This window comes from Chlorocebus sabaeus, chromosome X (assembly GCF_047675955.1).
Source record: "Chlorocebus sabaeus isolate Y175 chromosome X, mChlSab1.0.hap1, whole genome shotgun sequence".
Classification (NCBI taxonomy): domain Eukaryota; kingdom Metazoa; phylum Chordata; class Mammalia; order Primates; family Cercopithecidae; genus Chlorocebus; species Chlorocebus sabaeus.
The window spans coordinates 121,483,820-121,507,304 of record NC_132933.1 but is presented as its reverse complement, the minus strand read 5'-3'; the positions used below and the strand labels follow the sequence as shown (position 1 = coordinate 121,507,304).

The 23,485-nt window shown below is 39.3% G+C and overlaps 1 protein-coding gene across 3 annotated transcripts in view; it reads right to left on the bottom strand.

Moving 5' to 3' along the window:
• The window catches only part of DMD (dystrophin), a 2,258,239-nt gene that overhangs the window by 210,860 nt on the left and 2,023,894 nt on the right, over positions 1-23,485 (bottom strand). The gene's annotated exons all lie outside the window — the stretch shown is intronic.

Here is a 23,485-nt window from a genome sequence, read left to right as displayed (position 1 = left end):
ATTTCAGTAGCTGAAATATCCTTGTGTGATATATTTACATTCTAAGTTATTGAAGCTAAAGTAATATGCTTATGCCTCTGATATGCTTGTTTTTCTCTTTATTGGTTTAAAGAGAATCCAAATTCACTTACCAAATAGATTCTTAATTTGGGGCCTCAAAATGTCAGCTGACCAGTGTGATCTTATTAGAAAAGGTGACCAAAAGAGGGAATGGTTACTGATATCAGAGTGTAATAAGAAGACTTTTGTTATGAGTGATGAATCCTCTAGGTGAAATTTCATTTCACATACTAGGAATTTGTTTTATTATGACTTCACTGTGTATTGGTCAAACGAATGATCTTTGCAGTTTTTTTTTTTTCAGACTTAAGTTGTAGGATTTCTTCCCTAATGCTGAACCTCTACAAATATATTTTATATACTGTTTGATCTGATTTTTTTTCTTTCTTTAAGACAAAATAATCTTGTTGAGGAGGCACTATAACGTTTCCTCAACAACATAATCTTCCTCCTGAATATAGTTTTAAGACACTGGAGCTTTAAGAAGCACAGACTATTATCAGAAACAGAAATAAAAGCAGCATTCTTATTAACATCTAGCAATTTTATGTGTCTTTACTTTTTTCCTGAATTTTCATTCTGCTTATAATTTGAAGCACAGCTGATGCTGACCATTATTTCCTCTTATGAAAAACTCCTTTTTAAATTAGTCTCACAGTACATTCACTCCGCCGTGTATTGAGATGTAAGAAAACGTCAAAGCTAATATATCCTTGACTACACTGTATAATATGAAAGAACAGCTTCTAATAAAAGTTAACTTCACCTACTGCCAGACAATTTAAGGGTAATGAAACTCCAGCTTCTTTGTTTTATATAGAGTAATAGAGGGATCAAATCACCCAACCTTTAACCAGACATGCTGTTTTGTACCTTGGAAATATGTCATTTAAACGATATAGGAAATGGATTTGTATTTGGCTGCTAATTATGCTTTTTCATTTTGGCAGATGGAAATTTTTAATATGGAGAAAAAAGACATTTAGCTACTGTTTCGAAGTAGTCCCCGACTTTCAATTTCTCTCTGTCCTTCTTTCTCTGTTCCTTTCTTTTCCCTTCCTCCTGCCTTCCCTGCTTCCCTTTCCATCTTTGCCTTTTTCATTCTCTTCCCAACTCTCCTCTTGTCCTTTTTTCTTCTGTAGGATACAGCTCTCCTGTCTAAACAAGTTCACAGAGTAAATAAGATCTGATTTAAAATCATGGGCTAAGGCCAGGTGTGGTGGCTTACACCTGTAATCCCAACACTTTGGGAGGCTGAGGCAGGCAGATCACCTGAGGTCAGGAGTTCGAGACCAGCCTGGCCAACATGACAAAACCCCATCTCTACTAAAAATACAAAAAAAAAAAAAAAAAAAAAAAAAAGCCGGGCATGGTGGCAGGCGTCTGTAATCTCAGTTACTCAGGAGACTGAAGCAGGAAAATCGCTTGAACCCAGGAGGCAAAGGATGCAGTGAGCTGAGATCGCACCACTGCACTCCAGCCTGGGTGACAAGAGTGAAACTCCATCTGAAGAACAAACAAACAAACAAACAAAACGTGGGCTAGACTTCCTGACCTATCCGGTCAAAGTCTGTTGTTATGGAAATATTAAAAAGCTAGCCTTCTATAGCAGGAAACATGATGGAGAGTCAGAAATTATAGCTCCTGGCTGCTCAGTGTACCTTCTTAAAATGCCAGCATCATAAAAGGAAGAAGAGAACTCCAGAGAGCTCTTGGTCCAGCCCTCACTAGCTGTGAATGCCAAGCCTGTGAATACCTAAAATGAGAAAAGAATGGCTATTCTTTCCTTAAAGGTCTCTATGGGCTGAGGTCTCACAATTTCTCTTATTATACCTTTCTAGGTTTTTTTTTTTTTTTTTTTTTTTTTAAGTCATTCTAGTGGTCCAGAAATTCTTTCCAATTTGGAGGATGCTAGACCATCCTCTGACAGCAGAAGTATCACTATGGATTTCCTACACTATTCTTAGGCGTCTCTCAGAAAGAAGTGTGCTGGAAAGGGCTGCTGGCTGCCTGGCCTGGCTTAGGGGATTTCGGTCTGAAAGAAACAACTGCCAAGCAGCAAGAGACAGAGGAAAATCAGTGTTGCCTGGCTGAGTTAATGGGAAGACCTACGTAGGGTATCTAGAATTGACTTTATATGTTTACGTTAAAAGGGGAAAAATTCCAATTAAATGTCAGAGAAGTTATCAGAATATGCTTGAACTAAATAGCTAAAAATATTTTAAAAGAATTTTTAAAATATTATAAATTCTAGATCAAAATGATTTTTCAAGCTTTTGTAATTGCAGTTCTTAAGTGTTCATTTATTTTCCTTAAAAAAGCCTTTGGTCTTACGTGTAGCCATCAAATAGGTCCAATGGTGATATTCGGTGTATATTTTTTTCCTGAAGGATGTTTTTCCCCTTTGATTCACAGTTTATAAATTCACCTAAGCAACTGGTTTGCAGTCATTGTTTGAAACCCTACAATTTTATACTCAAAAATGTCCTTGACATGATTAAAAAAAAAAAAAAAAAAAAAAGGAAAGTAACAGCAGCCTCCCCTCATTCCTTCCCTGCTCCATCATAACCACATACACACACACTGGAACTACTTGCTTTAGAAATAACACACAATTGGATGATAGTTCTATGGAATTGGGTTCAGTGCTCCTTCTCAAGAGATTCTTAAGGGTTGTTGGCAATTTCATTTGGGGCTGCCAGATGATTCTGGTCTTCCATCTATTCAAAAGTTGATCAAATATGTGGTAGTGCTCATAAGTGTGCCACAGAATTTTTTCATTTCTTGTAGCAGTACTGATGCCAACAACAGCTGTTTCTTATCTCAGTGTACCAGTGGAAGCTTGTCATTCTTCATAAAGCTAGCCTACGTAATAGACACACACATCTTTTATGCCTGATGTGTCAATTTTTAGTAGCCCATCAAAAGCAAATTTATCGGCAAATAGTTTGTATATGACACCGGGTTGTCCTTTGGTATTTTCTTATACAGACGTGTCTATAACCACTACGTGTAATTCCAGGGCAGCTTTGTGATTCAGATTCTTGAAGGTACAAATCATCCATTGTCATACAGCACCAGCGTCATGGGGTATTGTCCATTGAATTTAAATAGCGAACTACACATGCATTTATTTATTGCAAAACCAACCTCTGAATTTCCTTTTGTGTTACAGATACAGTATGTTATTAAGAGCAAGAAAGGGTAGCAATTCTACCTTCAAATGCTTTTCCTTCCTTGAGGTGACAGGATTCAATATTGTGCCCAAGGTAGTTTTGAAAATCACAAGCACAGGCCACATTATTTAGGGGAAGTTCTTATTTCAACCATTTGTAAATGCATGATGAACAAAATGTGCCAAGCGATGCACCCTGGTGTTAAGTCATATTTTAATCGGCACAGGGGCCTAACCAGAAAATTAAAAAGAATGCTAACGTTATTTTAAGACATGCCAAAAGAGCACTTCCTGGAATTCCAACCCAAACACATTCATTAATCTCTCTACTTTTCTCATATTTGGTGGATCTGGAGTTCGATAACATAGGTGGATCAAAAAAGTGGGGGCAGTTTAGATAAATAACCAATATAGCAATCACTGGAGGTAAAATGGAAAACTCACCTCTGTGGTTGAATAAAAGGCATTAGGGAGGACCTACTAGCCACTGGCACTCAGCTCCTCAGAAGTACTCAAATTCTGGTAATGGTCTTATGGATACATTCCATATTGATGCAATGAGCAATGCCTCTGAATCTTTTCCCCACTATCTCTGTACCCCAAACCCTAGGAATCTTTTTAGACATTTTTTTTTTCTAGTCGTCTCATCCCTCATAAAAATTTAATACTACAGATGTACTGTATGTCTGTTTATGGACTATGTGTATCTGTGCTTCACACATAAAAATAGTAAGTTTTTTTCATTATCCGGGAAACAATTTTCACCCCCTTGGGAGCAATATCACGCTCATTAAGAATGCTTGATCTAGAGGAAGTGAGGGGAAAGGTGGCAGGAGGAGAAAGGAACAAGGAGTTATTGAAAACAACTCATGTACCTGAAACATGACCTAAACTAGCTCATTTCAAACTCATAACGACCCGTGAGGTAGGTATTGTCATTTTTACTTTGCAGATGTTGAAGTACCACATTAGATCACATGAGATCAAATGAGCTAGTAAGGTCATAAATTAGATCCTAATTTTGGTTGATTACTCAAGATGAAATCAGATGGATGATCCAGGAAATAAAGGAGAAAACAAATATATTGTATTTCTACTATGTGCCTTGCACTGTATGTTATCTGATGTAATTCTCTCAAGCACCCTGTGAGATCATGCTATTCCATTATTACAGATGAAGCAACCGAGGCTCAGAAATGTTCAGTAAACTAATCCAGGTCATGCAGCTAGTAGAGAGGGCAACCAGAATTACAACCAAGTCTGTTTAGTCTTCGAACTTCACTCTATTTTATCACATGTGGTACATAACTGATAATAAATATTTTGCCAAAAAGCCAAGTAAATACATAAATCTTAAAAAGGATTATTATAGCATCTAGTCCAAGTTTGCTACATTATGTCTGATATCTACATTTACTCTCTACATCATTTCCACCAAATGATTTTCCAGGAGCTGCTTGAACAACTTTATTGCCATCACATTATGGAGGAGCTTTTTTGAATTTTCTGTAGCTTTAGTGATGATTAGAAACAACTTCCTTTTATTCTGGTCAAAAACTGACTCCCTGGCATCTGTAATCTCCACCATAGCTCCTGTTTTAAATGTATCAAATAAATTATCTGATCAGTTTCAGAGACGTTAATTTCAAAAGAGCTAAGATGAGGCTTATTTTCACCTGATGAAGACAAAAACAGAGTCCCAGTTCCCAATGAAAAAAAAGGTAACTAACATCATTTAACTCATTATGTAACATTTCGTTACTGAACACCTTGCTTGTGTTACCCATTGTGCAAAGTTCTGACACTGTTGTAGTAAGTAAGACAGACACAGTTCCTGCTACTTTGCTCTTAATTTTAGTCTCTGAGGATATCTTTCAATGAGCACATCTGCCATTCCAGCATTAAAATCAATAAAGTGGTATTTACTGAACACACATTATGTGCTCAGTTCCATGCTAGGTATTTGCAGGCAAGGGTGGGTTGGGGAAAGAAGCCCAAACATGTCCCTCACCCTTAAGGGCCTTATTATTCAAATGGGATCAGGTTTCACAAGAACATATATTATAATGGGACTGTATCAGTCAGGGTCCTGGCAGGAAACAGATGGCACAATCAAGTTGGGTAAAGCTGAGGAGACTTCAGTAGATGGGCTATTCACAAAGGTGTTTGCAGAGAGTAGGGAGATCACAAGGGATAATACTTTTAAAAGGGAGCCATTGAGCATGTGCATAGGGTAAAGAGGATCTTTGGTCATGTGACAGGATCTTTGGTCAAGGGAAGTAGGCAGAGAGGAGTCAGGGGAATAAGCATTCCAACGTCCTTCTTCATTTCCCACCGTCTCCCACCATGGTACTCCAGTGGCTGACCCCAGCCTGAAGCTAAGAGGGCTGGGGATTCCATTCATGCAGCCCACACAGGTCAACCTCACAAGGCCCAGGGCAAGGCAGGGAAGTGTGGAGAGTGGACGTAGAGTGACAAAGTGTAGACACTTTCTCATGCTGCTGTTATGGCAATAGACTCATAGCTGTCTTCGGGTTCTCCCTAGCTTCTCAGCTAATCCAGTGTAGCACTAATAGATTAATTTCTCCAAAGTACTATTTGGAACCCATTGCTTTTACTCAAAAACCTTCCATATTTCATAAACTAATTTTAAACCACTCATATATATAAGCTAATAAACTAAATTTAGAATTCCTTCCTTTGGTATTCAAGGCCCTTTACATCCTGACTCCTCCTCACTTTTTTATCCCAGTCCTTCCTTATGTGACCTTAATGGTTTTACTTGTCCTTCCTTTCAGAACCCTGTGCTCAGTGACAGAGACAGGCTGCCTGTATTATACGGAGTCTCCTTCTTCTTTAGTAACAGAATTTCTAACTGTTGGATGCAGCAGTGTTCCCAAGGTCTATGCATGTCAACTGTGGGTATTTGTGTGAGGCTTCTGGGAAAGTTCTTTAAAGGTGACTGACCAAATGGAGAGGCAGCTTTTGCCCTTTGCCCATTCCTCTTCCTGCCTGGAACACAGATGTGATGATGGGCAGAGCTATAGTAACCAGGAGAATGGAAGCCATCTAGTTGCAGTCCCCCAGAAGTAGATGAGACAAGGAGGTGAGTGGGGCCGGGCTCGGTGGCTCACGCCTGTAATCCCAGTACTTTGGGAGGCAGAGGTGGGCGGATCACTTGAGGTCAGGAATTCAAAACCAGCCTGGCCAACATGGCAAAAACCCGTCTCTACTAAAAATACAAAAATTAGCTGGGCACGGTGGTGCGTGCCTGTAGTCCCAGCTACTTGGGAGGCTGAGGCTGCAGAATCGCTTAAACCTGGCAGGCCGAGATTGCAGTGAGCCAAGATTGCGCCATTGCACTCCAGCCTGGATGACAGAGCGAGACTCGTCTCGGAAAAAAAAAAAAAAAAGAGAAGGTGAGTGTAAGTAGTTTCGGTGGCAATTCAGGGAAGCACTGGTAGAGGAGTTGGGAAGTAAGGCAGAAAGGTAAGAAAGCTGATAAAGGATGCATTGCTGCTGGGGTCACCTGGGGCTCGGAGCAGCTGGGCACTTCAGTGCAGAGCACACTTCAAAGTTATCTCAAGGGATGAGGGAACTGGGTTATTTATCTACCATTGCTTGAGGGCTGCTCCTGGAGTATGGAGGGGGTAGTCATTAAATCCCTGGCATTTCTGGTCTGCTCCTTGTGCCGATGAGCAGGCCCCAGTGGCCAGCAAAGGCCTAAAGTCAGAGTTGCAGGTGTTTGTAGATGGAAGTCTAGGCTTGGTGTTCGTGGGCATGGTGAATGCCAGAGGGCATATGGGCAGGGCTCTGACAACTTATGCTATAGAAGCCATACACTAAGAGAGTGGTTGAGAAGAAAGATATGATAAGTTTGATTTCCTGATGAAAATGAGTCACCATTCCAGCTTATCTAGGATTTTCTATACAAGAAACATTAAACCCCTCCCTTGTTTAAGCCATTGTTTAATTAGGTGCAGCCAAGCCTGCTTCTAATCGAAATATCCCAATCCCACTTTCACTAGCAAACCATATGACTAATCACAAGATTCTTGGTTCAGCTTGGACACCATCCCTTACATCATACCTTTCATTCTTCCTGTCGCTAGGCTGGAGTGTAGTGGTGCAATCTCGGCTCACTGCAACCTCCGCCTCCCGGGTTCAAGTGATTCCCCTGCCTCAGCCTCCTGAGAAGCTGGGACTACAGGTGCACGCCACCACACCCAGCTAAGTTTTATATTTTCAGTAGAGATGGGGTTTCACCATGTTGGCCAGGATGGTCTTGATCTCTTGACCTAGTGATCCACCTGCCTCGGCCTCCCAAAGTACTGGGATTACAGGCGTGAGCCACAGTGCCTGGCCCTTCTTTAATTTTTTAAATTTTTTTCTTTAATTTTCAATAATATTTCTTTTTCTTTTTGACTACAAAAAAAATCATGGTTATAGAAAGTCACTCAGAAGAAAATTCAAATTCCCTGTAACCCTCTGTATTCCCACCAATCAGCTATAACTTGTTAACGTTTTCATATACGTTATTTCACATATACACATATTTACTTTGTGGGATTCAGATCATATTGTAGACAAAGGTTTTTACACTGCCTTTTTTTCTCTCAAAATATATTATGGGAAATATAATGTGAACAATTTTTCTACATGCTCATATATTCTTCTGTAATTGACTTGTTATTTAAAAATGTATATATGGTAAAAATCACTTTTGTGTATATAGTTCTGATTTTTAACACATGTACAGATTCATGTGATGACCACCACAATCAGGAGACAAAACAGTTCCCTTACACCCAAAATTTCCTCATGGTATCCTTTTGTAGTCAACTCCTCCTCCAGCCCCAACACCTGTCAACTACTGACGTGTTCTCTGCTCATATAGTTTTGTCTTTTCCAGAATGTCATATAAATACAGTATGTAACCTTCTGAGACTGGTTTATTTCACTCAGCATAATGCATAATCCATATTGCTGTATCAATAATTTGTTTCTTTTCATTGCTAAGTAGTATGCCATTATATGGGTGTACTATAGCTTATTTATCCATTCAACTGTTTAAGGACATTTAGGCTGCTTTTAGCATTTGGCAATCATGAATAAAGCTGGTATCGACATTTGTGTACAGGTGTTTGCATCAGCGTAAGTTTTCATTTCTCTAAGGTGAATGCTTAAGAGTGGGCTTGTTGGGTTACAACAGATTTTTCATTGCTAAAAAATTCCCACTTATGGATCTACCATGATTTATTGAAGAAATTCCCTCTTTGGGAACATATAAATTGTTTCCAGTTTTTCACTGTTATAAGTAAGGCCACAGTGAACATCTTTGTAGATAAATCTTTGCACATATTTTAGTTAATTTTTTAAAGCAAAATTCCTAGAAGTATATTTACTTGATTAAAGGCTATGAACGTTTTAAAAACATTTTACATAAATTACCTTATGGCATCAGAAGCCTCTCTTTATTGATATAAGCGTAAAGGGAAAAATCAATTTTCTGCAGGTCAATAGCATTTAGTTGGCAAAATTCTCAAGGCAAGTTAGATATACTGTTTGATACAGTAGATTATTTGGGAACATTCCTCTCCCACTCTCCTCTTCCCCTGATAGACTGTAAAACTCAGAGTTTAGAAAGGCACTCAGGATGTCGGCTTTCTATTTCAAAGCCCAGTCCAGCATCTTGAGAGGCAGCTGGATAAAGCAGAAAAATGTCCAGAGTACAGATTCAGAAGAACTAGATTTGAGTCCTGACTCCCCTATCACTTCATGATCTTAAACTAGTCTTTTTTCCTGCCTAAGCCTTATTTTCCTTATATTCCAAATGGGAATAATGATATCTCCCTCACCAAAATGTTGTCGAGATAAAATGAGAAAATCAATATGAAATTGCTTTGCAAAATGTTAATCACCACACGAATAATGTTTGTAATCACATAGCTATGATGTGTTGTCTGAATGATGGTAATTGTGGAATCAATTCTTTCTCTCTCACCTGGGCAGCATTTATCTTTAGCCTTGAATTCACTCCTAACTGTTAATGTGCCACATATAGTATAAAGTATGGCAGAGAGAAATGCCTTTGAATACTATCTAACTGCCTGGGCTTACGGCACTTCTTCCTACATCTCTGTCTTCCTAGATCAATGGCATCTATACAACAGATCTTTCATTCTTAGCTAGACCATTCATCCACCATTCATCAGCATGAATGATAAACAGATTAGTTTATATTTTATGCAGTGAAAAACAGAGGCCCATAGACTGATTAGCATTTGGCAATCATGAGTAAGGCTGGTATCAACATTTGTGTACAGGTGTTTGCATCAGCATAGGTTTGGTTCTTTTCACTGAAATGCAAGTCAAAGGACAATACCATATGGACTAGAATCATAGCAGATGCTATAAGAACGGCTGGACTCTTTAAGGAAGGAAGATTGTACAAAGAGAACTGTATGTATACACCACATTTTCATACAATGGAATATTGTTCAGCGTTAAAAAAACAAGGTTCCTACCGTTGGTGACAACATGGATGGGCCTTGCAGACATGCTCAGTGAAATAAGCCAGTCATAGAAGGATAAATGCTGTCTGACTCCACTTATATGAAGTGTCTGAAATAGTCAACCTTATAGAAGCAGTAAATAGAAAAGTGGTTGCCAGAAGATGGGGCAGGGGAAATGAGAACTTGTTATTCAATGGGTATATAGTTTCACTTATGCAAGATGAGTAAGTTCTAGAGATCTGCTGTACAACATAGTGTCTATAGTTAACAATACTGAGTTGTGCACTTAAAACTTAAGGGGATTAGGAGGGTCCATCTCGGCTGGGCGCGGTGGCTCACCCCTGTAATCCCAGCACTTTGGGAGACCAAGGTGGGTGGATCACGAGGTCAAGAGATCGAGACTATCCTGGCTGACATGGTGAAACCCCGTCCCTACTAAAAATACACAAATTAGCTGGGTGTGGTGGTGCGCACCTGTAGTCCCAGCTATTTGGGAGGCTGAGGCAGGAGAATCGCTTGAACCTGGGACATGCAGGTTGCAGTGAGCCGAGATTGTGCCACTGCACTCCAGCCTGGTGACAGAGCAAGACTCCGTCTCAAAAAAAAAGAGGGTCCATCTCATGTTGTGTTCTTGCCATGCACAGATACACACAAAAGCAAAGGGACACAAAACTTTTGTAGGTAACGGATATGTTAATCATCTTTAGTTTGATTGTGGCAATAGTATCTTGGGTGTATACATATGTCCAAACTTACCAAATTACATATATTAAATATGCATGTTTTTGCATATCAATTATACCCCAAGAAAGCTATAAAAGTACAAAAAAAAAAAAAAAAAAAAAAAAAAAGATGGGTCCAGTGGAGGAAAACAAGAGGGAGTGTACCCTGGCAAATGCCCCTAATGGTGGTGGCAATGGAATTGCTGTCAAATAAAAATAATACAGAAACTAGAATAAAGTGGGATGAAACACAAGAACAGCCTAGCTGGTGAGGTATAAACAATTCTTGAGCCTGACGGACTAAGGGTGTAGAAGAGGAAGATGTATTTGATCCCATGATCACTGGTGACCTTAAAAGAGCAATTTCACACTAGTGATCACAGAGGCTGAAGGAGGGAGTAGACAGAGGGCAAGCAAGCATTTGAGAAGTTGTGTATAAAAAGAGGAAAATGTAAATGGAAAGGGGCAACATCCAATTGTTGTCATCCCTCTCTTGTGCTCTGTAACTCAGCCTATTCAGTTCACTTCATTACTGAATTTGCTTAGGGTTTCTTTATAATGTTAAATTATATGCAAAATGTATTTCTACCTTTTTCATTTCCTAAAGTCATAATCAAGATTATAATACAGTATTTAAGCTTTCATGTAGTTATTAGTGTTGAATATATATGTATGTATGTGTAATTTTTCCCATTCCAATTTTTTTCTGTATGATTTCTATTTTCTTTTGATGTAACGCATACAGTTCCTGTAGCAAGAGTAAGTTTTCTGTCATTTAAATGAAAGGCCAAGTTAAATTTAACACTTTTCAAAACATTAAATTAAAATAAGGAGAGTCCTTTATATGTCTATATCGTATATCAAAAGTAAAGATTCAATGAAAACTTTAAGATCACTTACTAAACTTTCAAAGATGGGCAGATTTTCCATAAAGATTTCAACAGCAGAGACAGATGGGCTACATTCCAGAGAGGAAGGTCACAAGAGTGATGAATGAGACCTCGAATGTCTGCCATAGCTGTGAAAATCTTTATGGCTAACTAAAATTCCTCACGAATAACAACCTGTAAATATTATATGAGCTGTCAGACAGACAACGCTGAGCTCTGAGACCATTGCACATGGTGAACAGAATACCACACCATGGGATTTGTCAGTAGATTGCCAAGTCATTTAGAGTATCAGGCTCACATTTGATCTGGGAAGTCAAGAGTTCATACTAAAATTCTCGGCAAGTTGACCGAGTTGCAGAGATAAAACTATACCTAATATCCAGTGCTGCTGGCTGCACAGTCCCACAAAATCTAATAGCCAAAGTTGGGTGGCATTACTCACGGGAAAAAAAAAAAAAAAAAAAAAAAGCTTATTCAAACCGACTTAAAGAAAACTTATTCAAACCGACTTAAAGAAAACTTCAAAAACCTCATGATGATTATTAGAAGAATAAGAAAGCAATCAAACCTCCTAAGGTTAGATATAGGAAGATAGGTACCTACATAAATAGAGCCAAGAATAATTTATGCTCAATGAATTTTTGAGTAAATTCGAACATAACTGGCTGACTGCATTACCAGAGAACCTTCCTCCAGGTAACGGTGGTTACAGTCTTTGGGCGATCTGGGTTAAGTCAGGTTACTACCAAGTCAATGCAGTATCGCCAGGTGCCTTTACTGTCTCTGCAGATGTGCTTTTAAAAGGCGGCAGGCAGTCAACACCATTTGCTGAACGCTCTCTGTGTGAAAGGTATTGTATTAGGCACCAGGGAAATTTCAAGGAAAGTAAAATTTGAAACCTGAGACAGTAGGGAGCAACTCAGATATTAAAAACCAAATGACTATAGATGGGATGTACATCCATTAGAAAGCAAGAAGACTGAGAAAGAACTAAAGCTGGGACAGCAATTAAAGCAAAAAGAGTATAGGAGAGATTGAATTTGGGGCCCATTTTTCACCCAGTTGTGAAAGCATTAAACATGCGTACTTTAGCCATGGCCTCACGGTGAGCACAGTAGGCTTCCTGGTTCCTTGACCTTGGCTTGACCACGTGACTTGCTTTAACAGACACGATGTGAACAGAGACTTGTTGCACTGGCAATCTGCCATGAGAACATGACCCAGGTTGCTTCTGATCCTTTAGTCTGGGCTCACAACCCAACATATTTAGAGACCATCTAAACTGAACTCACAACCTAGAGGCAAACCCAGGCATTCTACAGTATGAAGTAGAGCTTTCCAGTCAAGCTTCATCCAGATCACCTGAACTACAGTTGACCTGTAGACCCATAAGCATGAGAATAGAAGCTTTGTACTCTTGTATGGTAGTTATATTGTGACATTACTGTGGATACAGCTGACAGAGAGAGGAGTAGAGAGAGAATGGGAGAGGGGAAACAGCATAAAGATTAAAGAATAGAAAATATCCTCCAGCCAAAGTCTCTCCCATTTGTTACTAGCATCTGCCTCTACTAACATCCAAAGATTAATGGGGATTATCATCCTCTTTGGTCTGTGCAGTTGAGACTTGTGGGTTGCTATTCACTGGTGTCTAGAACCCCTTTTCTAAGGCTGATAATCCATAATAGTCAGAAATAGTCCTTAAAGAGTCAGAAAATGGCTAGAAAAAGAGGAAGAGAGATTATTTTAAACTAAATTTTACAAGTATGGGCCGGGCACGGTGGCTCACGCCTGTAATCCCAGCACTTTGGGAGGCCGAGGCAGGTGGATCACGAGGTCAGGAGGTCGAGATCATCCTGGCTAACACGGTGAAACCCTGTCTCTACTAAAAACACAAAAATGAGCCAGGCGTGGTGGCGGGCGCCTGTAGTCCCAGCTACTTGGGAGGCTGAGGCAGGAGAATGGCATGAACCCGGGAGGCGGAGCTTGCAGTGAGCCGAGATTGTGCCACTGCACTCCAGCCTGGGCAACAGAGCCAGACTCCATCTCAAAAATAAAATAAAATAAAATAAAATAAAATAAAATAAAATAAAATAGTTACAAGTATGAACTTGAATATGTTAGTAAATTGTTCTAGCCTCAGTTTTCTCTTCTGTGAAATGGAGACAATAATAGTCCTTATTTTACAAGGTTGGTGTGAGGATTAAACAGCTTAATCCATGCAAAATGCTTCCTCTGTGTTAAGAGCACAGAGCGCTTGATACTTTTTAAAAATTCCAACTCCTACACTTATTATTTTCATGATTAATGTAGCTAGTTATCAGGATATTTATCTCATTCACTAACTTACTGCTAGTGTGAGGAATCCCAGGGTAACCAAGAAAATGACAAGAGATTCTCTGTGGTTCTAGAGTTAGACTGACTGTTAACCACCAAAGCATGGGACCAGGGAACTAGTTAAAGAAATAATCTCCCTTCCTCTTTTTCTAGCCATTTTCTGACTCTTTAAAAAATGTTATGCCATTTTCAGAGTAATAAAACATGAATGGAGACAAACCTTCCTCTTGGCATTCTGATGCTGATGTTTACTATGAAAATCTACTGTGTTTTATCATTATATACTATGTTAGTATTACTTCAGAATTCAAAACAAATAGCTAAATATTTTTAGAAATAAATAAAACATTCTTGCTTTAATTTCAATTGTTGATTCTGATTTTTAAACTAAATTTAACAATACCAAACTTACTATTTTTTTCCTATTTAAATTGGTGTGGGTGATTCATGTTAATGGAATTCTCTGACCTGAAGTTATGTTATGTGCTGTCCTGTTTAAGACATAAGCCTTGTTGCCTTTTTTTTTTTTCCTGAAGATAACAAGGTTGTCATGAGCTTTTGTGTTGGGTTCCAGGAATAACTGAAGATGCAGTTTAAAACTTTGTTTCTTCCTCTAATAGATGTATCTGCTCCAGGCCTCCCGGACCAAGTCTTTTGAATTACTTTCTTTCCCTTGATAGCTGGTCTAGGTCAAATTCTATAACGTGAACTCCTTCACTTTTCACCTCTGGAGAATAAATCCCTTCTGTCCCTAACTCACACCATAAATGAGCTCATTTCATTCCATTCCTCTTTGAATCTTTTTTTCACAGTCATTTCCTGCTCAGACTTTGTCTTTCCACATCAAATTGCCCTCATGCTGACTAATCCTTCAATTATTCTCTCTCTTGTCTACCTATTTCTATCTCATTAAAACATTAGCGCTCTCTAAAACCTGTATTTATATTCATTATACATACATAAGAAATCACTTTTCTGAACAGAAGGGCTATAAGGAGACTACACATGAAAAAAGATATTCATCTTTTTTTTTTTTTTTTTTTTGGATACAGAGTCTTGCTCTGTCACCCAGGCTGGAGTGCAATGGCTCAATCTTGGCTCACTGCAACGTCCGCCTTCTCAGTTCAAGCGATTCTCCCGCCTCAGCCTCCCAAGTAGCTAGGATTACAGGTGCCTGTCACCATGCCCGGCTAATTTTTATATTTTTTAGTAGAGATGGGGTTTCACCGTGTTGGTCAGGCTGGTCTTGAACTCCTGACCTCAGGTGATCCACCCGCCTCAGCCTCCCGAAGTTCTGGGATTATAGGCGTGAGCCACCACGCCCGGCCCAAGATATTCATCTTATCAGAATGGCTAAGTAGAAGGAAGAAACTGATTTTTCATCACTGAATGCATCTTTTGATGCTTCCTAAGTGAGATCAGGGACCAAGCAATTATAAACATTCTTTGCTAAGTTCCTATCAAAAGGAATACCCTCTACTTTGGCTTTGCATGTAGCCTCAGGGACAATACGCATTAATACTCACCTAGATAGAACATCTCCTTTCCCTCACTGTGAAATGGATTCCTCCTTCCATTCTACTCCTATAGCACCCACTATTTACTACCACTGGAGGAAGTCATTTTTTTATAGGTCTGTCTTTTGTGATTAGTATTTATATGTCCCAAGGCGATAATTCTCTCTTTTTTTATCTTCATATTTCAGGGGACTAGTGTTTGTTAATAAATATAGGAATGAATGAAAGAATACTACAGGCACAGTAAGTAACAATGCTACAGGCACCATGTCACTTCTTAGCTCAGAATTGTATGACTTCCCTTCTCACAAAGCATATATGCCAAAGGCTTTTAACGATAGCCAACCATAGTTGATAAGATCCTTCCTTGTCTGCCCCTTGATCACTCACTGACCTCCTATCATTCACCATCTTTCTTCCTTGGCTTCCCACATACTGGCTTCCTTGCTATCAATGTTTCTCAAACCCTCTAAGCATGCTCCATCTTGGATCCTTTACTTTTACTGTTTCCTCCACCTGGAACACTTTGTCCCCCAATATCTGACTGGTGTACTTCCTCACATCTCTACTGAAATGTCACCATTCCTGACCACTCCACTAAAAGGGTCGCCTTCTCCCATCCTCTAGCCCCTTTAGCCTGCTTTATTCTTTTTTAAAAAATCAAACTTACCATGACCTGATTGTCCATCTTCTCTTGTTAAAATTTAAGCTCCACAATAAATCAACTTTGTTTTATTTAGTGCTGTTTCTCCAGTTCCTAGATCAGAGTTTGATTTATATTGGTCATTCAATAGACATTTGTTGAGTAACAAAGTGAATCAATTCTTAACTGACTGAAAATAAAGTGAAGTTCCTTAACACTTTCTGGACATTAGACTAAGCACTAGGCTAAGTTCTTTCATTTTATTAGACTGGGAACAATCTTTTAAGTGCCCAGTTATTCATTCAGTCAAGGCATATCCTGCATCTAATATGCAAGATGTTATGTTATATGCAAAATTATTTTTAATAAAAAAGTAATGCATGCCCTATGCCCTTAAAGTGCTCACACTCCAACATATTTCCTTTCAAGATCTATGTTACTGACCATCTTACATTCTAACTTTTACCTGTCATGGGCATGTATGCTGCTGAGCTTAAGGTTTAAGGTAAGAGACTGATGTAATTTTATGCTGTCCCCAAAGTCCTTACCTATTAATGGAGATCATGAGGTTGGACACCTTAAATAATAATAATCACGACTTACCCTGGACAAAATAACCCCATTATGAAAGCAAGAGTAACTCAAATTACCCAGTGACTGTAATGGGCCTATTACAATACCTTTTTCTCAGATGCTTCTAAATGCCTGTCAATTTCATTGCCCCCTCACAGATTGGCTTCCTCCAGGAAGGCAACTCTAAGGCAATGATTAGAGAGCAGGATATTGAGTAAAGTGTGCTCTTGGGGTAGACAACTGTGGAAGGGAAGTGAAAGAAACAGGAATGGAAATAGGGAGAAGTCAAGCTTGAATGTAGACCCACTGACAGTCTCATTCAACCCCATGGAAGCTCTTGAGCTAGAATGTTAATGTTCTCCTGAGGTGGGCCAAAATGGCAGGTCATTACTCTCCTACACTGATCAGGAAGAGCTGCCCACATAAGGCGTATGAGTTTTGGTGAGGCAGCTGAGGCAATTCCTGAAGACTGTCTGCTGAGCTGCTGAGGACACTCCCTTTCATTGAGAGACTAAAGGGTCCCTAAGGATGCAGAAAAGCAACTTCAAATAATTCTTCAGGCATAGGTCACTGTATTTAGTGTTCCACATGATTTTCATTACCACAAATTGTGCAGGCATTGGTATAAAGGAGTGATTCTCAACTAGGGGCAATTTCACCCAACAGGGGACATCAGACAGACAATGTCTGGAGACATTTTTGGTTGTCACAACTAAGGGAGGGAAGTGCTACTGGCACGTAGTGAGTAGAGGCCAGAGATAATGCACAGGACAGCCCCGAACAATTTTTGCCCACAGGGATGTGATCCCACGGTTTCTGTTACGCAAAGCTTTGTATTCTAGGACAGATGGCAAAATGCTACCCCAGGCCAAACTCACAAATGCCTTCATTTTCTGAAAGGTGTAAAAATACACCTTTCAGAGTCAGCATTCCACTAATTATCTGGCCCCAAATGCCAATAGTGCCCAGGTCAAGTAAGCCTGGTTTGCAGTCTGGCCTGTGGCCTGTGAGGTGGCATTACCCTTAGATGGATAATAAATAATACAATCAGATGCTTTTTCTTGGAGAGCTTGATTGTAATACACAGAGATAAACAGAGATGACAGATGGGTGAGGAATTTAAAAAGTCAGGTAACAGAGGAAGAAAATGGAAGTCATAAGAAAGTAAAAGCTATAAGTAGAAGGTGTTAGGTGGAGAGAAGAGAGAAGCTATGATGATGTAATAGTTCGAAGTCTATGGCAGCAAATGTATATACAGAAAGAAGCAAACATATGTTTCATGGTGTCTGTTGTTCCACGTTATTCTTTTCTTTTTTTTGGGACAGAGTCTCGCCCTGTCGCCCAGGCTAGTGTGCAATGGCGTGATCTTGGCTCACTGCAACCTCTGTCTCCCAGGTTCAAGCGATTCTCCTGCCTCAGCCTCCTGAGTAGCTGGGATTACAGGTGTGTGCCACCACGCCTGGCTAATTTTTTGTATCTTTAGTAGAAACGGGGTTTCACCATGTTGGCCAGACTGGTCTCGAACTCCTGACCTCGTGAACTGCCCGCCTCAGCCTCCCAAAGTGTTGGAATTACAGATGTGAGCCACCGCACCCAGCCCATGTTATTCTTTATGCTTCTCTGTATCCTGAAAATGTTCCTTATCACCTAAGCCTATCCCTGTCCCACACAGCCTTAAGGAGACATAGCACATAACAGAGCAGTACCTGCAGTAGACTGAAATCAAGATGATTTTTACTGCAGATATCTGAAAGTCTATTTAAAAATCTAGAATGGTTTTTAAACCAGGAACAGTTTATGTAAGTCTACAAAAGAACAAAATGCCTTTTGTCCTCACTTCAAAGTTCTCACCAGAAAGTACTTTGTAATCCCAAACTGGTTGTGTTCTGAAAATGGAAAACATCCACATGGAAAAACGAAAGTCATGCTCTTTGCCCACAGGGATGTGATTCCACTATTCCTGTTGTGCAAAGCTTTGTATTTTGGACAGATGACAAAATGCTATCCCAGGCCAAACTCACAAATGCCTTCATTTTCTGGGTAGTGTAAAAATATACCTTTCAGAGCCAGCATTCCACCAAAATAGTGCCCATGTTATAAAACTGATTCAGAACTCTTGTGCTGTTCTCTTTGCTCTAGGTCCTCACAAGGCCTAGAAGAATCTGTCACAATGAGGAAGATGAAATAAGAAAGAAACAGACATTTGTCTCATCTCTTCCATGCCACCGGGCTAATTTCCATTTAAGTACGTGACAATGGAGTGGCGGTTAGTGATCGAGCTAAATGTGTCCATTCAGCTCCAAAGCCAGATTATGCATGGGGTATGATAGCAGCTTCATAAAAATCTAGGAGAGGTTAATACTATTGTTGTTCCACTCAGATCCCTTTTACTGAGCTGGTTCACCCAGCCGCAGTTGTGAGTGTTGGTAGCTAAGGCTTCATTGCTCCTTTCACCAGAAATCCTCCCTTGGCCAAATGGGAACTGCTTTCCTATCTCCTACTCCCCAGAAATCCAGTCAATGATTAATTCACATGGGAAAATAAAAGCCCAGCCCTGGCCGGGCACGGTGGCTCATGCCTGCAATCCCAGCACTTTGGGGGACCAAGGCAGGCGGATCATGAGATCAGGAGTTGGAGACCAGCCTGGCCAACATAGTGAAACCCCATCTCTAGTAAAAATACAAAAAAAAAAAAAAAAAAAAAAAAAATGGCTGGGCATGGTAGTCCCAGCTACTCTGGAGGCTGAGGCAGGAGAATCGCTTGAACCTGGGAGGCAGAGGTTGCAGTGAGCCGAGATCACGCCATTGCACTCCAGCTTGGGTGACAGAGTGAGACTCTGTCTCAAAAAAAAACAAAAAACAAAAACAAAAACAAAAACAACTCAGTCCCCTTATCTCAAGGTAGGGACAATTTGTTCTCCAGAGCTCCCTGTGGGATCAGGCTGAAGTGACTCTCTTCCTTCTCACTTAACTCCTTGACCGGCATCCTTCTTACTTTATCCTGCTTCCCTCACTCCCTTTCACCTGAACAAATTACTTCTACGAGAAACCCCATCTATCTAAATAGGGTTCTATTTCTAGGGATTTCACCTAAGGCTAGGGTGAGCAACTATCCTGGTTTGCCTGGGACTACAGAGATTTCCTGGAATATGAGAATTCCAGTGCTAAATCCGGGAAAGTCCCAGACAGACCAGGATGAGTGGTCACTCTACAAGGCAGATAAATATTTGGATCCTGAGCATCCTTCCTGCTAAGTTTAAGAAGATTCTTTGCATACAGGGACTTGAGCGATCCAAATAACATAGATAAATTAGTCATTTCTGGGAAGCCATCTATGCAAAAAAAAAAAAAAAAATGCCCCAATTTGTAGTATTTGCCAATTTCCATGGAGTAAATCTTCCCACTATACCTGATTTCAAGCTACCAAAGGTAGGCTTAATAACTAGCTCACAATTCCTGTATATTTTACAATTGGCTCTCTTGAGCCATTGTAAGCCAGCCCCAGCACAGAAATTCCCATAGCATAAACAAAAATGTTCTGTTGCCTCATGTGTTCAAATTGATGGGATATATAGGGCCAACGATGCAAAATCTGGTTGCTAATGATACTGTAAAGCAAATAAATCTGAGAGCTTATTGAGGAGTATAAATTTGAGCTAAAGGAGAAAAGGGCCATGACAATATATTTTAAGAAGAGAATATAATTATTACTGCTGTAGCTGCTTTTTGTGGGCATTGGAAAGGCTGTCTTTGAATTTATAGAGGCATTATCAGCATCACCGGTAGGTCACATGGCATTTGTCCCAAATTCCTACCACTAGGGACAACATGTGACTGCTGAAGAAACTGGCCCAAATCATTTTACTCTGAGATTTTACTTGAAAAAGAATTTTAGCCTGCAAATCATCTCACATTGGTCCTGAAAGATTCTTTCTGACTTTTATCATGATGGCTTATTTTTATTATTTATTTATTTATTTATTTATTTATTTATTTATTTAATTTATTTATTTTTTGAGATGGAGTTTCACTCTTGTTGCCCAGGGCCAGAGTGCAATGGCTCAATCTCGGCTCACTGCAACCTCTGCCTCCTGGGTTCAAGTGATTCTCCTGCCTCTGCCTCTCAAGTAGCTGGGATTATAGATGCACGCCACCATGCCCAGCTAATTTTGTATTTTTAGTAGAGACGGGGTTTCTCTATGTTGGTCAGGCTGGTCTCGAACTCCTGATCTCATGTGGTCTTCCCGCCTCAGCCTCCCAAAGTGCTGGGATTACAGGTGTGAGCCACCGCACCCGGCCTCATGATGGCTTATTTAAGCCAATCTGAAGCTTTAAATTATTGGCTCACTCATATTTCAAATTATCTGTCCCCTGAGGACACTGGTAGCACAGGTTGGAGCATTGTTAAGTGAAATGTCAGCAATTATTAGATGTGCTCAAAGGTTTCCCCTATTTTTTTTTTTTTTAAATTAAGTGTGTGTGTAGTGGAGAATAACCGGGATGAAAGCTTGGCAACTCTCAAGTTGAAAACAAACTGCTAGACCCTATGTATCGAGGAGAAACTGTAAAAGCTTGAGTCACTTTGACAAGAGAGAAAAACACTTAACCAGGGATATGATTAAGGCAGTTAAGATTGAAAAGCCTGCAAGAAATAATTGATCAGTTCTTTCTTTTTACAGTGTCTCATAATCTGAGTACAAGAAGGTCACTCAATGAAACAGCTTTTAAATTCAGAATAAATAGTAAAAAGGAAATCTGTCTTTCAGAGTCCCATTGCCACTCCAAGAGGTCACTGGTTAAAAGCTAGAGTATAAAATTTTACCTTTATTGTTTTTTTCCATTACAAAAGTAGTACGTGCTATTACCAAAAAATTTGTAAAAGTAAAAAGAAAGAAATGATGCAATAACTGTTTGCCTTTTGGTGTCATTTTATTTTCCATTTTTCTTTTATGTGTACATTTCTGTTATTTTTATTTTATTTTCTAATACAATTGTGATCATGCTGTAATTTTGAAGTCAGCCTTTTCCCTTAATATATTACATGGTACAGTAGACTTTGATAAAAACAACCATACAAAGTTATGAATGCTATTAGTCTTTGCTGAGAAGCAACATAAAAGGCCACATTATTTATTGAGTGTCTACTATGTGATAGTCACTATGCTAAATCTCATGCCACTGTGCATTATCAATGTCAGGAGTGAATTTACCTCTTCCTCTTTTGGGTATAAGACATAATTCATTCTGTAAATATTTACTGAACATCTGCTAAGTGCCATGTACCACATTACATACTGTAGAATATAACTGTCAACAACACTAATACTATCCTGGCCTTACAGAGATTAAGGTCTATCTTTTGGATTATTTATCACTCATTAGTTACACAAACAACTATTGAGCTGTTGTAATGTGCAAAACACTGGACTTGCAGATTAGATCCTTGGAAATCACCTTCAGAAAGGAGAGGGACTACTTATACTGACAATTAAATGCAAGAGAATGAATGAAACTTTCATGACCAGTTTGACTCTAACAGGCATGCATTAAGTTATACTATCAAGCTGATAGTAATAATGATACTAATGGTAAAGCTAATAGCAAACACTTGAATAGCGCTTACTATGTTCCAGGCACTATTCTAGGGGTTTTACAAATATTAACTGTTTCATCTTCACTGTAACCCCACGACATAATACAACCATATTTCACTGAATTCAACATCCCATTGGTCGAAAGTGCATTCTGATTTCAGAGCTGTTAAAACATGGGTAGAAAAGTGTGTCTTACAATTGACCAAATATGTTACTATTATCCCTATTTTAAAGATGAAGAATAAAGAGAAAGAATAAAGCATAAAGTGTCTGAGTCAATATTTGAACCCAATCAGTTTGATTTGACAGCTTTTACTCTGAACCACTATCCATACCATTTCGACAAGGCAGCTTTTAGCCCAGAGGTGTTGAGAGAAAAATTTAGACTCTGTAAATCAACTTAGGATGGCCAAACGAAGAGGAATATATGAGAGAATAGAATAATCATTGGCAATAGCAGATAGACTAGACAGTTATTGGCCTAGGCATTTGTTCTTAATGGGTAAGGCAGTGTGATGTGTGGCTTGGAAGTCCAGAAACTGGGTTCCAGTCCTAGTATTATAACTATCTTTGTGACCTTGGTTATGTCATTTGATCATTCTGCACCTATTTTATCATCTGTAAAATAAGGAAAGGACTGGAATGATTCAATGTTTCTCAAACTATTTCGACTGCAACCCACAGAAGAAAAATATTTTACACTGTGATCTAGCGCATACACACACACACACACACATACACACACACACACACAGAGATACACACATGCATGCACACACACATCTAACAAATCAACTACTGTCAAAACAACACTTAACCTTGCTTGGGTAATGCACTCTGATGTTTTCTAATCTGTTCCATTCCATTCCATTCCAGTAAAAAATTGTTGGTTGTAAGTCTTTTTAAACTGATTTTAGGATTTGCTAATGAGCCACACCTCAGAGTCTGGAAGCTACTGGTATAGATACTTTCTAAGCTTATCTCCAGTTAGGAAATTACACAGCACAAGAGGGCTCCTGGGTGGGAGTGGGGATGGGAACTTTAGTAAAGAGAGGGAGTTGACCCTTTTGCCACATAAACATTCATTTTCTTTTAATTGGATCACTTTTTTACAACCTTTAGCAGAAATTTTTTGTCATTAAAGCATTTGGCAAATACCACACCAAGGCAAAGGTTCACTGTGATCCATGGCATAAAGTTTAGTGTGAAATTAATTGGTGTGCCTGAAAAAGGTTTCCACAGTCACCTAAAACTGGAGAGCTATAGACTCCTTATCCTCTTAGAGTCTCAGTGTATAATAAAGGCTCCAAGAATTCCAACAGGAAAGAAACTTGCTTATCTTTGAAACCTAGTGTTTTTCCAATCTTATTAACCAGTACTATTTTTTTCAAGGGACAGTTATCAAAACCTAATAGAACATTAATGTTTTAAAGAATCTGGCTTGGAAAAATATTCTT